The following is a 13,154-nucleotide window of genomic DNA, read 5'->3' as shown; positions in this document are numbered from 1 at the left end:
GTTTCTTGCATTGGCAGGCAGATTCTTTACCACTAAACACTACTTCAGTTCAGTTCAATTGCTCAGTTGTGTTCAACTCTTTATGACCCCATGGACTGCAGCATGCCAGGCTTCCCTGTCTCCAACTCCTGGAGCTTAATCAAACTCATGTCCATCGAGTCAGTGATGCCATCCAACCATCTCATCCTCTGTTATCTCCTTCTCCTCCCGACTTCAATCTTTCCCAGAATCAGGATCTTTTCAAATGAGTCAGTTCTTCGGCGTCCAAAGTATTGGAGTTTCATCTTCAGTGAATATTCAGGACTGATTTCCTTTATGATTGACTGGTTGGATCTCCTTGCTGTCCAAGAGACTCTCAAGAGTCTTCTCCAATACCATGGTTCAAAAGCATCAGTTCTGTGGTGCTCAGCTTTCTTTATAGTCCAACTCTCTCCTTTATAGGAGAAAAGAGCATTGACCCCACAAGAGACTGACCCAGACTTGCTTATGAGTGTCCAGGAGTCTCTGGCACAGGGGTGGGTTGACAGTGGCATGCTGCAGAGTCGGGGGCACTGAGTGTGGCAGTGTGCATGGGAACTTTTGAAGGAGGTCACCATTATCTTCATTACCTCCACCATAGTGTGGCCTCAGGTTAAACAACAGGAAGGGAACACAGCCTCAGCCATCAATAGAAAATTGGGTTAAAGATTTACTGAGCATGGCCCTGCCCATCAGAACAAGACCATTTCCCCCTCAGTCAGTCTCTCCCATCAGGAAGCTTCCATAAGCCTCTTATCTTTATCCATCAGAGGGCAGACAGAATGAAAACCACAATCACAGAAAACTAACCAAACTGACCACATAGACCACAGTCTTGTCTAACTCAATGAAACTATAAGCCATGCCATATAGGGCCACCAAAATGGATGGGTCATGGTGGAGAGTTCTGACAAAACTTGGTCTGCTGGAGAAGGGAATGGCAAACCACTTCAGTATTCTTTTCTTGAGAACCCTATGAAAAGCATGAAATGACAAAAAGTGCCATCTGGGAAGCCCAAATAATTTTGAGCAAATAAAGTCAAGAATGTTTGCCCAGCAACCATATTTCCCTGAGAGTACTGAGTTTCAGAAAGATCAGAAGACTCTGGCTGTGAGCAGGAATGTAACAGGTGAAATGCTGGGTGGGGCTTCTGCTCTGAGGGCCTCACCCTTCTTTGTCTGCACTGGCTGAAGGCAGGCACACTCACCTGTAATCCTAGCCCTCCCTGCCTCCTTGTGCCTGCCCTCACTCTATCCTGGGACTTCAGGGTTCAGTTGAATGGGGAAGCTAAGCTGAAGACTGACCAGCTGCACCCAGGCTCTGCCAGAGCTCAGGTGTGGTTACTCTGCTTCTGGGTATCCTCTATATAAAAGCAGGGAGTCATATATGTTAATCCCAACCTCCTAATTTACCCCTCCTCCCCTTTGTCCCCTTTAGTAACATGTACATACTAATGTATATAAAATAATCAGCAAGGACCTACTGTATAGCATAGGGAATTCAATATTCTATAATAACCTAAATGGGGAAAAGATCTGAAAAAGAATGGATATATGTATATGTATAAATGAATCACTTTGCTGTACTCCTGAAACTAACACAACATTGGAAATCTATACTCCAATATGAAAGAAAAGTTAAATTAAAAAGTAAAAAGAGATAACACTACAAGAGAAAAAAGAATAAGAGATTAAAAAATAAAAGTAGAGAATCTGATTATGTTGTGTCTGCAGTCCTTCTAGTGAATTTTGAATATTTCCAAATACCTTACACGGGGCCAGATTCACAAACAGCAGAACATTATCATGGGCACTTAAGACTTGGTGAGAAGATGACCAAATATCTAGGAAAGACAGCTGGGGGCTGGCTGCCTCTCTGCAGAGGATAAGCCATGGGCCTGGGGTTTAATCCCTAATTGGGGAAATAAGATCCCACAAGACTCGGGGTGCAGCTAAATACATAAACAAATACAAGATGTCAGAGAATGTTGTTTTGATTTGGATCTTTTGGTTTCTTTTGGAGACTTGCCTCTAGCCTTCTCAGCCAGGAGCAAGACTGGTCAATTAATGCTTGCTGTCTTCCTCCACTCTCACCTTGACCTAAGAGGCTCAAAGACAGCCAGAAAGGCTAGGAGACAGGCATTGAGTTGGTTCTGGAATTCTTGTGGCCTCTCCTCTGCCTTCCATGTGGAGCCCCAAGAAGTTCAGGCAGCCAATATGTCCTCACACAGGATCCAGATGTTGCGCTTCCCCACCCATACCTGCCTGCCCACACTGTCTCCTGAGGGGCTGCCCAGAACCTGTGTTCTCTCTTGCAGTGCTGTTCTGAGTGAATGCTCTCCTTCTTTCACACGAAAGTCTGAGCACAGGACTTTCAACAACCACACTCCCACTTGTGTTCAATTCTGACTTGGGGTGTGCATTCAAACCTGGGCTTATTTAAGAAAAAGAACATATAGCTGAGCCCAAAGATGTGTATTTCCAAGCCTAAGCCATGTGCTGGAAGGGTGGAACCCCTCTAAGGGCCTCAGACTTCAATGATTCATTAGACATCTAGAAAAGAAATATACTTATGAGTCATGAATTTATTCCAGACCCCTTACTCTGAACAGAAAAAAAAAAGAATGAAATATAATTTTTCATCAGAAAACATTTTTTCCTAATATCATGTTTCTCTTACCTGAAAAATAATGATATGAACTCTTTGTGACTGTTCCTCCTCTTTTATGAAGAATGTTTTCTTGCTTCTTGCCCTGACATGGAGGGCATATGTTCTGAAGAGGGTAAGGATTATAATTCACATTAGCAATGCACTCAATGGGCTTCATTGACAAGTGTTTTAACAATGTGCCCACAACTCCAGACCCAGGAGGAATATGAAGGGTGGCCACAGTCCCCTAAACATGTGCAACTCATCTTTTATTTTTCAGTTTATTATTAACATCTTAATTATGTGTTTCTTATTACAAGATAACCAGATCAAGAACATCAAGGTCCAAGTTAACCTAGGTACCTGGTTTAGGGTCTCATCAGTGAGTCCTTCTAGTGAAACTAAGCAATCCCCTGTGGTGCTCCTGGGCACAAAAGGGTTGAACCATAAAGAAGGCTAAGCATTGAAGAATTGATACTTTCAAATTGTGGTGCTGGAGAAGACTCCTGAAAGTCCCTTGGGCTGCAAGATCAAATCAGTCAATCCTAAAGGAATTCAAACCTGAATATTCATTGGAAGGACTGATGCTGAAGCTGAAGCTACAATACTTTGGCCACCTGATTCGAATAGCCAATTCATTGGAAAAGACTCTGATGCTGGGAAAGATTGAGGAGAAGGGGACAACAGAAGATGAGATGGTTGGATGGCATCATCAACTCAATGGACATGAGTTTGAACAAACTCTGGGAGATGGTAAAGACTGGCATGCTGCAGTCCATGAGGTCATAAAGAGTCAGGCATGACTTAGTGAATGAACAATAAAAACAATGACTTGCAATAAATTATATGTATATTAAAAGTATTGGTAAAATTAGTAATGTGTTTAGATCTTTACCTCAAAATAATCAATGCCTACAGATATAGAACCATTAATATCTATACCTAAAACTAATGTAATTTTATAATCAATTTTACCTCTAAAAAATAAAAAAAAAAGATAAAAAAGAATCAATGCAGAAATGCTACCAATAAGTGCATGTCCCTAGCATGTATATAGTATGCTTGTGTGTACCCCATATCTATGCCCTTCACCTCAGCACACCCTGTTCTTGGTCTGGCACCCTGCAAAAGTGGGTGCAAACTCTGAAGGAGCACCCAATTCAGTTGTGGAAAGAGAATTGTAACAGATGAAGAGGTAAATGCTGCAGAATGAGTAAGACAAGGTTTCCCAAAAAGAGGTGAGATTTCAGTTGGGTGTTAAAATGTCACCTGATTGCTGTGCATTGCCTGAGTGAGTCTATGACCATTCAGTACCCATCTTCCCTCCCAGCACTCTGATTTTTCTTCAGCAAGCCCCTTGATCCCATTAATCTACCTCATTTAACACAGTGTTTGTTCCTGGGGTGTGCACATGTCCCAGTCAGGGCCAAGAAGAGTGATGTGTGGGCCTCAGCTGGCACTTTTGGAAACAGAGACTCTCTTTCTTTTGGACATAACAAGTGAGGGATGTCAGCACAGAGCCCCAGAGGAGACTCAGGAGACTGAGACTAGCAGGTAGCAGATGAAAGACATCCTGACCCATCATGAAGCCGGATCCAGAGGCAACGATGCAACCCTTGACTATGGACTTTTCAATTATTCCAGCAAACAAAGTCAATCCAATTTGAGTGAGATTTTCTCGAACAGAACTTTGAAGGGCAAAGACATCAAGTGTGTTTGAACAGATACTTTCCATTGCTTCTAAGGGAAAAGCTGATGCAAACCCTTATCTAAGTGTAACTAAGAGAAGACTGTCTAGTCTGCTCTGCATCTTTTTCTTTTGTATCATCAGGTTCTGCAATTTCCCACAGCTCTGCACTGAATTTTCATTTACATTTTACATAGTTCTAATGTTTAAATTAAAAATATACAGTCGCAGTCTCCTGCCGTAAAGTTGATCTAAGTTTGGAGTAATTTTCAAGAGTATAACCTGTGTTGCCAAGGACCAAGCCCTTCCTAGGGTCATGCAGAATTAAGACTGCCTTGTGTCCACCATTTGTCACAACTGGAGAGACACTGGCTGTTTGCCACTCTTAAAAAGGGCTCAGCCCTGACTTATCAGGGTGTTTCCTGTCCTGAATTTTCTCACTTCTGCATACAATTTTGTCTCTAACAGTGGTAAGCAGTTATTTACTCTGGTCACTTTGTTATAGTTAAAGGAACACCCTGAGTGAATCTAACCTGAGACACACCTTCCTGGTGGAAAGGATTCCTGTGTTGCACTATGAAACATTCCCCTTGTCCTGGCAACTTTGGGCTTCATATTTAATATTCATCACTTGCTTTCACATGGGCTATATCGCTTATTCAAAAGCAGAGACATTACTTTGCCAACAAAGGTCCATCTAGTCAAGGTTTTTCCAGTAGTCATGTATGGATGTGAGAGTTGGACTTGAAGAAAGCTGAGTGCCAAAGAATTGATGCTTTTGAACTGTGGTGTTGGAAAAGACTTTTGAGAGTCCCTTGGACTGCAAGGAGATCCAACCAGTCCATTCTAAAAATCAGTCTTGGGTGTTCTTTGGAAGGAATGATGCTAAAGCTGAAACTCCAATATTTTGGCCACCTCATGTGAAGAATTGACTCAGTGGAAAAGACTTTGATGCTGGGAGGGATTGGGGGCAGGAGGAGAAGGGGACGACAGAGGATGAGATGGCTGGATGGCATAACCGACTCGATGGACATGAGTTTGAGTGAACTCGGGTGTTGGTGATGGACGGGGAGGCCTGGCGTGCTGCAATTCATGGGGTCACAGTCAGATACGACTGAGTGACTGAACTGAACTGATATCACTTATAGCCTTCCCTTTGTCTGAAATGTCCTCTAACCCAACACTTTCCCATTATTCTCCAGGTTTTCTTCTTTCCAGGAGCAGATGAAATCATTTCTTCTCCAAGGAGTCTTCTTTTCCTGTATTCTGAGGAACTGACCTTCCCTCTGTATTTGATACCCTTTATGCCCTGACCTTGTTGTTTGTGCATGTGCCTTTTTCATTAATTTATGAGAGCTGCTGAGAACACAACTTTTGACCCAATCTCTTGGGACAATTTGTGGCTAACAAATGTATGTTAAAATAAGTGTAACTTAACCAAGGCTAAATAATCTAAAAACTAGCAGTAGAGAAATAATTTAGTAAAATAACATCTCTAGATGTGTGTTGTTCCAGGGTTTATAGGGGGCATCCAGCATTTAATGATTTGATGCATCCTTTCAGAATGAGCTGTGCACAAGCTGCGTGGGCACTGTTGGTGGCCTGAGCATCATTAATAATTCAGAGTCTACATTTGGAGAGGTCCTTGTCTGCCAAGTTTGGAAGAAGAGGCAAAATGAATCAAGCTGAGAAAGAAGGGTGAAAGAAAATGCAAGAGCACAGTCATAATCTTGATGACTATTAAAAATCTCCAGCTATTGATTTTATATGCAGAACATGTCAGACTCAGAAATGAACCAGGAGAGATTTCTTTAATAACAACCAAGGAAAGAATATAATTTATGTGGGATATTTAAAAAGAAGCATTAAAAATTACATCTTGATTAACAATTTGGAGAACTTTAAAAATATTTGGAATGGCAATTTTGAAGTGTCTCTGGGTATATTCATCACTGAAGTGGTTTCCCCAAGGCTTTGTGCTGTCTTGGTACAGAGAGAACAGCATTTCTGTGAAACCCTGCAGTCATAATGAAGTCAGAGCACCCTGGGAAAAGAAAGCAGTCTAAATGCAGAAGTGGAGGAGGAGAGGAAATGAATTTCACTAGCTCTTCAAGTCAACAAATATTTACTGTAGCCACCACTTCTAGGTATGGGCTGCTAAGATGGGAGCTCGGAAAATACAACCAAGCCCAAGGCTCTGCCTCTCACAGCCCTCAGTATCTCACTGTGAAAAGCAGGAGACAAGGCAAGGACCTATGAAAAAGCAAATAATGATCTAATATCTACAGGGCACTGTGAACATGGAGAGGCAGAGAAAGCTGTTCCTTATGCACAACAGCACCCTTGGAAAAAAATTCAAAAACCCACACACAATCACACAATAGAAGTTTGCTAGTGGCACAAAACAATGAAGAAAGATACAGTGTGTATACCACAGGCAGAGGGGAATCGTGAGCTCGGGAATTAGAGCTCAGGCCGAGCCATCCTCTTTCCCTGCCAGAGTCTCCATTTCCCCATCCATAAGACAAAGTGTTAGAGGCTCATGATGGACAATTCTAGTTCAGTATTCTGTGAAGTAGGTAGGTAGAATGTTGGGGTTTGCAGAGGGTGGAGGCAAAATAGCAGGGAAACTAATTCAATAAATGTGAAGGGAAGAGGAGTATTTGGTTGCCAGGACAGAGAGAATCAGGCTTCCCCTATGGCTCAGGGGCAAAAAATCTGCCTACAAAGCAGGAGACGTGGAAGACAAGGCTTCGATTCCTGGTTTGAGAAGATCCCCTGGAGAAGGAAATGCCAACCCATGCCAGTGTTCCTTCTGGGAAAACCCCATGGATAGAGGAGCCTGGTGGGCTATGGTCCATGGGGTTGAAGAGTTGGACATGATTGAAGCAACTGAGCACAGAGCACACACAGAAAGAATCCAGCAGTCGGCTCTGTAATGGCTGTAACTCTGTTAGCTTGGACTCACTGTACTCAGATATCTAGCATATTGTCAAGGATGCTTGTTTATGGGTTGAAAAGTGTTTTGAAAAAAACAGTAGCAAAAATAATAATTTTTAAAATATAGATCATAAAAAAATAAAAATAAAAAAATAAAATACAGATTATGTTATGATAGGTTTTCGCTATGTTATGATAGTTCTTCAAAGTTCAACTGAGTCTACAATTTTTCCTATCCAGCATAATTTCTGAGACAAGTTGGGTGAAGGGAAGACAGGAGATATAACCACCATCATGATTCTGGGGTAAGAATATCAGAATTTCATCATCTCACTCCCTTATGACTACTTTAACCTTTAAACAATGTTCAGTTTAACTCACAAATATTAAACATTAAGAAAAGATAAGAAAGGAATATAAAAAGATATATCAGGAAAAGCATTAATTAAAATGGGTTGATAAAATATGTTTTAAAACAAAAGACAATTGTTACTGAAAAAAAGTATTTTGAACATGAAAAATGATGAATGAATTCACTGGAAAACTATAGCAACCCAGAGCCTAAGATAGTTTTAAAGTATATAAAGGTAAAACACACAAAATTATAAGGACAAGTTGAGTAATCTAAATACATAGGTGTGAATATTTAATTCATCTCTCAGAATCTGAGCACTCAGTATTATTTTAAAAATCAGTAAAAATATAGAATAATATAAGACATGCAGAATGTCACAAACAATAATTTTAAAAATGCCACATTTTTTAAAAATGAGGTAACATCTCACGCTGGTCAGAATGGCTGCAATCCAAAAGTCTACAAACAGTAAATGCTGGAGAGGGTGTGAAGAACAAGGAACCCTCTTACACTGTTAGTGGGAATGCAAACTAGCACAGCAACTATGGAGAATAGTGTGGACATTCCTTAAAAAGCTGGAAATAGAACTGCCATATGACCCAGCAATCCCACTGCTGGGCATACACACTGAGGAAACCAGAACTGAAGGAGACACATGTACCCCAATGTTCATCACAGCACTGTTTACAATAGCCAGGACATGGAAGCAACCTAGATGTCCATCAGCAGATGAATTGGTAAGGAAGCTATGGTACATATACACAATGGAATATTACTCAGCTATTAAAAAGAATGCATTTGAATGAGTTCTAATGAGGTGGATGAAACTGGAGCCTATTATACAGAGTGAAGTAAATCAGAAAGAAAAACACCAATACAGTATATTAATGCTTATATATGGAATTTAGAAAGATGGTAACGATGACCCTGTATGTGAGACAACAAAAGAGACACATATGTAAAGAACAGACTGTTGGACTCTGTGGGAGAAGACAAGGGTGGGATGGTTTGGGAGAATAGCATTGAAACATGTGTATTATCATATGTTAAACAGATCGCCAGTCCAGGTTTGACACATCAGACAGGGTGCTCAGGGCTGGTGCACTGGGATGACCCTGAGAGATGGGATGGGGAGGGAGGTGGAAGGGAAGTTCAGGACGGGGAACACATGTACACCCATGGCTGATTCATGGGAATGTATGGCAAAAACCACCACAATATTTTAAAGTAATTAGCCTCCAATTAAAATTTTAAAAATAAATAAAAATTTAAAAAATAAAAATAAAAAATAGACCACATGCAGAGCAAGGATAACCAGATATCAAATCATTTACACTATATTTTTTCTTGTTGTAACATATGAGTAAAGGACAAATAAGCAAGAAACAGCACAAAGTAGCCTTCACATTTCCTTAGAAATGTGAAAAACATATATTTGTGAAAAAAATCCTAATGAAAATTACAAATTAGTAAAAACTGAACAATTTTTATTAGATAGTCAGTCTAAGGACTAGTTGAGTTGTATATATTAGAAAAGAAAAAAGATTATCCAAACTTGCAAAACAAGAGATTAGAAAAAGAACAGAACATAAAACTTAAAGTGCAGAACAATGAAAACGTTGATAGGTTAAAATTTATGAAATATGAAATAAAGAAATAGTAATAAAAATTATGAAAAACAAAAGTATATACTATTTTAAAAACTAATAGCATGGACAGACTCTAAATATAAAGAAAAAGAAGAAATAAAATACTCAGAAGAAAAGAGGGCTATAGCTATAGAGAGATTTTTAAATCATAAGATAAGTGAACTATTTCATACCACTTAATTTATAAGTTATAGTATGAACACTTTGTTAGATTAAAAAAAAAACCTTGACAGATGAGAAACACATGAAGGGATGTAATGTGCAGTATGTTGACAATAATTAATAACACAATATTATATATTTGAAAGTTGCTAAGAGGAAATCTTTAACATTCTCATCACAAAGAAAAACTTGTAACTATAGCAACTTTCAAATACATAATACTGTATTATTAACTACTGGGGGCTTTCCTGGTGGCTCAGATGGTAAAGAATCTGCCAGCAATGCAGGAGATCCAGGATGATCCCTGGTTAGGGAAGATCCCCTGGAGAAGGAAATGGTAACCCACTCCACTATTCTTGCCTGGAAAATTCCATTGACAGAGGAGCCTGGCAGGCTCCACGGGGTTGCAAAGAGTCGGACATGACTGAGCAACTAATATACACATTAATTATTGTCAACATGCTACACCTTACATCCTCAGGACTTACTTATTTTGTAACAGGAAGTTTGTATCTTTAACTCCCTTCACCCATTTAGCTGCCCTTCCCCATTCCCTGCCATTGCTTTGGGCAACCACCAATCTGTTCTTGTAACAATGAGCTAGTTTATTTATTTATTTATTTTTAAAAGAGTCCACATATAAATGAGGTCATATTAGCTTGATCATTTAAGCAGTCAGCTCTGTAACGGCTGTGGCACACTGTTAGCTTGGATTCACTGTGTTCTAATATCCAGCATATTGTCAGGGATTCTTGACATATAAATGAGATCATATGGCATTTGTCTTTGTCTGACTTAGTTCACTGAGCATAATGCCCTAAAGAGTCATCCATGTTGTCTGAAACATCAAGGTTTCCTCTTTTCACACAGCCGTTGATAGATGCATGCTTCCCAGGTGGCACAGTGGTGAAAAATCAACTTCCCAATGCAGGAGACGCAAGAGACTGGGGTTCAATTGGCTATGACTGAGCCACTGAGCACACAGCACACACAACACATATGACGATGGATGTTAAGTAGACGTATGGTGATAATTTTGGAATACATACGAATATATAACCATTATGTCATACATCTGAAAATAATGCTATATTTCAATGAAATACAATAAAATAAAATAAGGTAGGTAGAAGAAAGCAAAAAATTATAGTCCTATCTTATGAAATAAATACAAAGATACCAAATAAATTATATTAAGGTGGGTTTATATCAGAGTTGTTAAATATTAGAAAACCTAAAATGCAGCTCACTTAATATGAACTGCTGTTGAATATCAAAGAAAAACATCTCCATTCAAGTAGTCTAACAGACTATAACTGTAAGACACATTTTCAAAAATGTTAAAAATTCATATAAATGCATAAAAAATGTATGTTATAAAGATGTTAAGTAGTAGTTAAAATAAATCAGAGAAAATCTGTTAATATATTCATTAATTAATTTTGATTGGAGGATAACTACTTTACAATATTGTGATTGTTTTCAACATACATTTCTTTAATTAATTTATTTATTTTAATTGGAGGTTAATTACTTTACAATCGTGGTGGTTTCTGCCATACATTGACATGAATCAGTCACAGGTGTACATATAATCAAGGAAAATAATAGAAAAGATTTAATCAACATTACCATATGTCATTTATGGTTTATAAATAAACAATTTAAGGAAGTAAAAAAAAAATGAAATTTCCTAGTTTGATAAAAAATAATCTATAGCAAACACTTAATATAATGTTTGACCATTTAAAACTTTCCCTTCAACATGGAAGCCATGATCACCATGAGGTCAAATAAAATAAACAAACAACAAAAGGCAGAAATATTCTAGGCACTTACTTAGAAAATCCAAGAAAGGTTATTAATTGCTAAATCTAATTTGAGTCAATGGATGGATGTAAGATGATACAAAATTTAATAACATTTTTAATAACTATTTAGTCTAGGCAATAATTGGAGAAGCCCTCATAGTCATCAAAGAAATGTAGGACTTGGGTGTATTTCTCAAAAACAACAGAATGATTTTGGTTCACTTCCAAAGCAAACTGCTCAATATCACAGTAATTCAAGTCTATCCAACCACTCATGCCGAAGAAGTTGAATTTGACCAGTTCCATGAAGACCTACAAGACCTTCTAGAACTAACGTCAAAGACAGATGTTCTTTTCATCATAGGGGATTGGAATACAAAGGTAGGAAGTCAAGAGTTACCTGGATTAACAGGCAAGTTTGGCCTTGGAGTACAAAATGAAGCAGAGCAAAAGCTAGCAGAATTTTGCCAAGTTTTTGCACTGGTCATAGCAAACACCATTTCCCAAAAAACACAAGAGATAACTCTGCACATGGACATTACCAAACGGTCAATACCAAAATCAGATTGATTATATTCTTTGCAGCCAAAGATGGAGAAGCTCTATACAGTCAGCAAAAACAAGACCTGGAGCTGACAGTGGCTCAGATCATCAGCTGCTTACTGCAAAATTCAGGCTTAGATTAAACAAAGTAGGGAAAATCACCACGCCATTCAGGTATGGCCTAAATAAATCCCTTATGATTATACAGTAGAAGTGGAAAATTCATTCTAGGGATTAGATCTGGTAGACAGGCTGCCTGAAGAACTATGGACAGATGTTCCTAACACTGTACAGAGGCAGTGAATAAAATCATCTTTAAAAAAATAAATAAATAAAAGAAGAAAAGAAATGCAAGAAGGAAAAGTGGTTGTCTGAGGAGGCTTTACAAATAGCTGAGGAAAGAAGAGAAGAGAAAAGCAAAGGAGAAAGGGTAAGATATATGCATCTGAGTGCAGAGATCCACAGAATAACAAGGAGAGATTAAAAAAAAAAAGTCTGCCTAAATGAACAATGCAAAGAAATAGATGAAAACAATAGAATGGGAAAGACTAGAGATCTCTTCAAGAAAATTGGAGCTATCAAGGAAACATTGTGCAAGGATGGGTACAATACAGGACAGAAATGGTAAGGACCTAACAGATGCAGAAAAAATTAAGAAGAGATGACAAAAATACACAAATTAGCTATACAAAAACATTCTTAATAACCCAGATATCCACCATGGTGTGGTCACTCCCCTAGAGCCAGATATCCTAGAGTGTGAAGTTAATAAGGCCTTAAGAAGAATTACAACAGAGAGAGTGGAGGTGATAGAATTCTAGCTGAGCTATTCAAAATCCTAAAAGAGGATGCTGTTAAAGTGCTGCTCTCAATATGTTAGTACATTTGGAAAACTCAGCAGTGGCCACAGGACTGGAAAATATCGGTTTTCATTCCAGTCCAAAAGAAGGGTAGGGCTAAAGAAGGTTCAAACTATCAGACAATTACACTCTTTTCCTATGCTGATAAAGTGAAAGTTGCTCAGTCATGTCCAAGTCTTTGCAACCCTATGGACTATAGAGTCCATGGAATTATCCAGGCCAGAATACTAGAGTGGGTAGCCTTTCCCTTTTCCAGCTGATCTTCCCAAGTGGCTGCCCCATCATTTCATGGCAAATAAAAGGGGAAAAAGCAGAAGCAGTGACAGGTTTTCTTTCCTTGGGCTACAAAATAACTGTGGACAGTGACTGCAGCCATGAAATTAGAAGACACTTGCTTCTTGGAAAGAAAGCTATGACAAGCCTAGAAAGTGTATTAGAAAGCAAGAACATCACTTTACCAACAAAGGTCCATATAGTCA

This window comes from Bos indicus x Bos taurus, chromosome 2, assembly GCF_003369695.1.
Source record: "Bos indicus x Bos taurus breed Angus x Brahman F1 hybrid chromosome 2, Bos_hybrid_MaternalHap_v2.0, whole genome shotgun sequence".
NCBI classification, from domain to species: domain Eukaryota; kingdom Metazoa; phylum Chordata; class Mammalia; order Artiodactyla; family Bovidae; genus Bos; species Bos indicus x Bos taurus.
The sequence above is the reverse complement of the archived record's forward strand: the minus strand, read 5'-3'. Positions refer to the sequence as shown.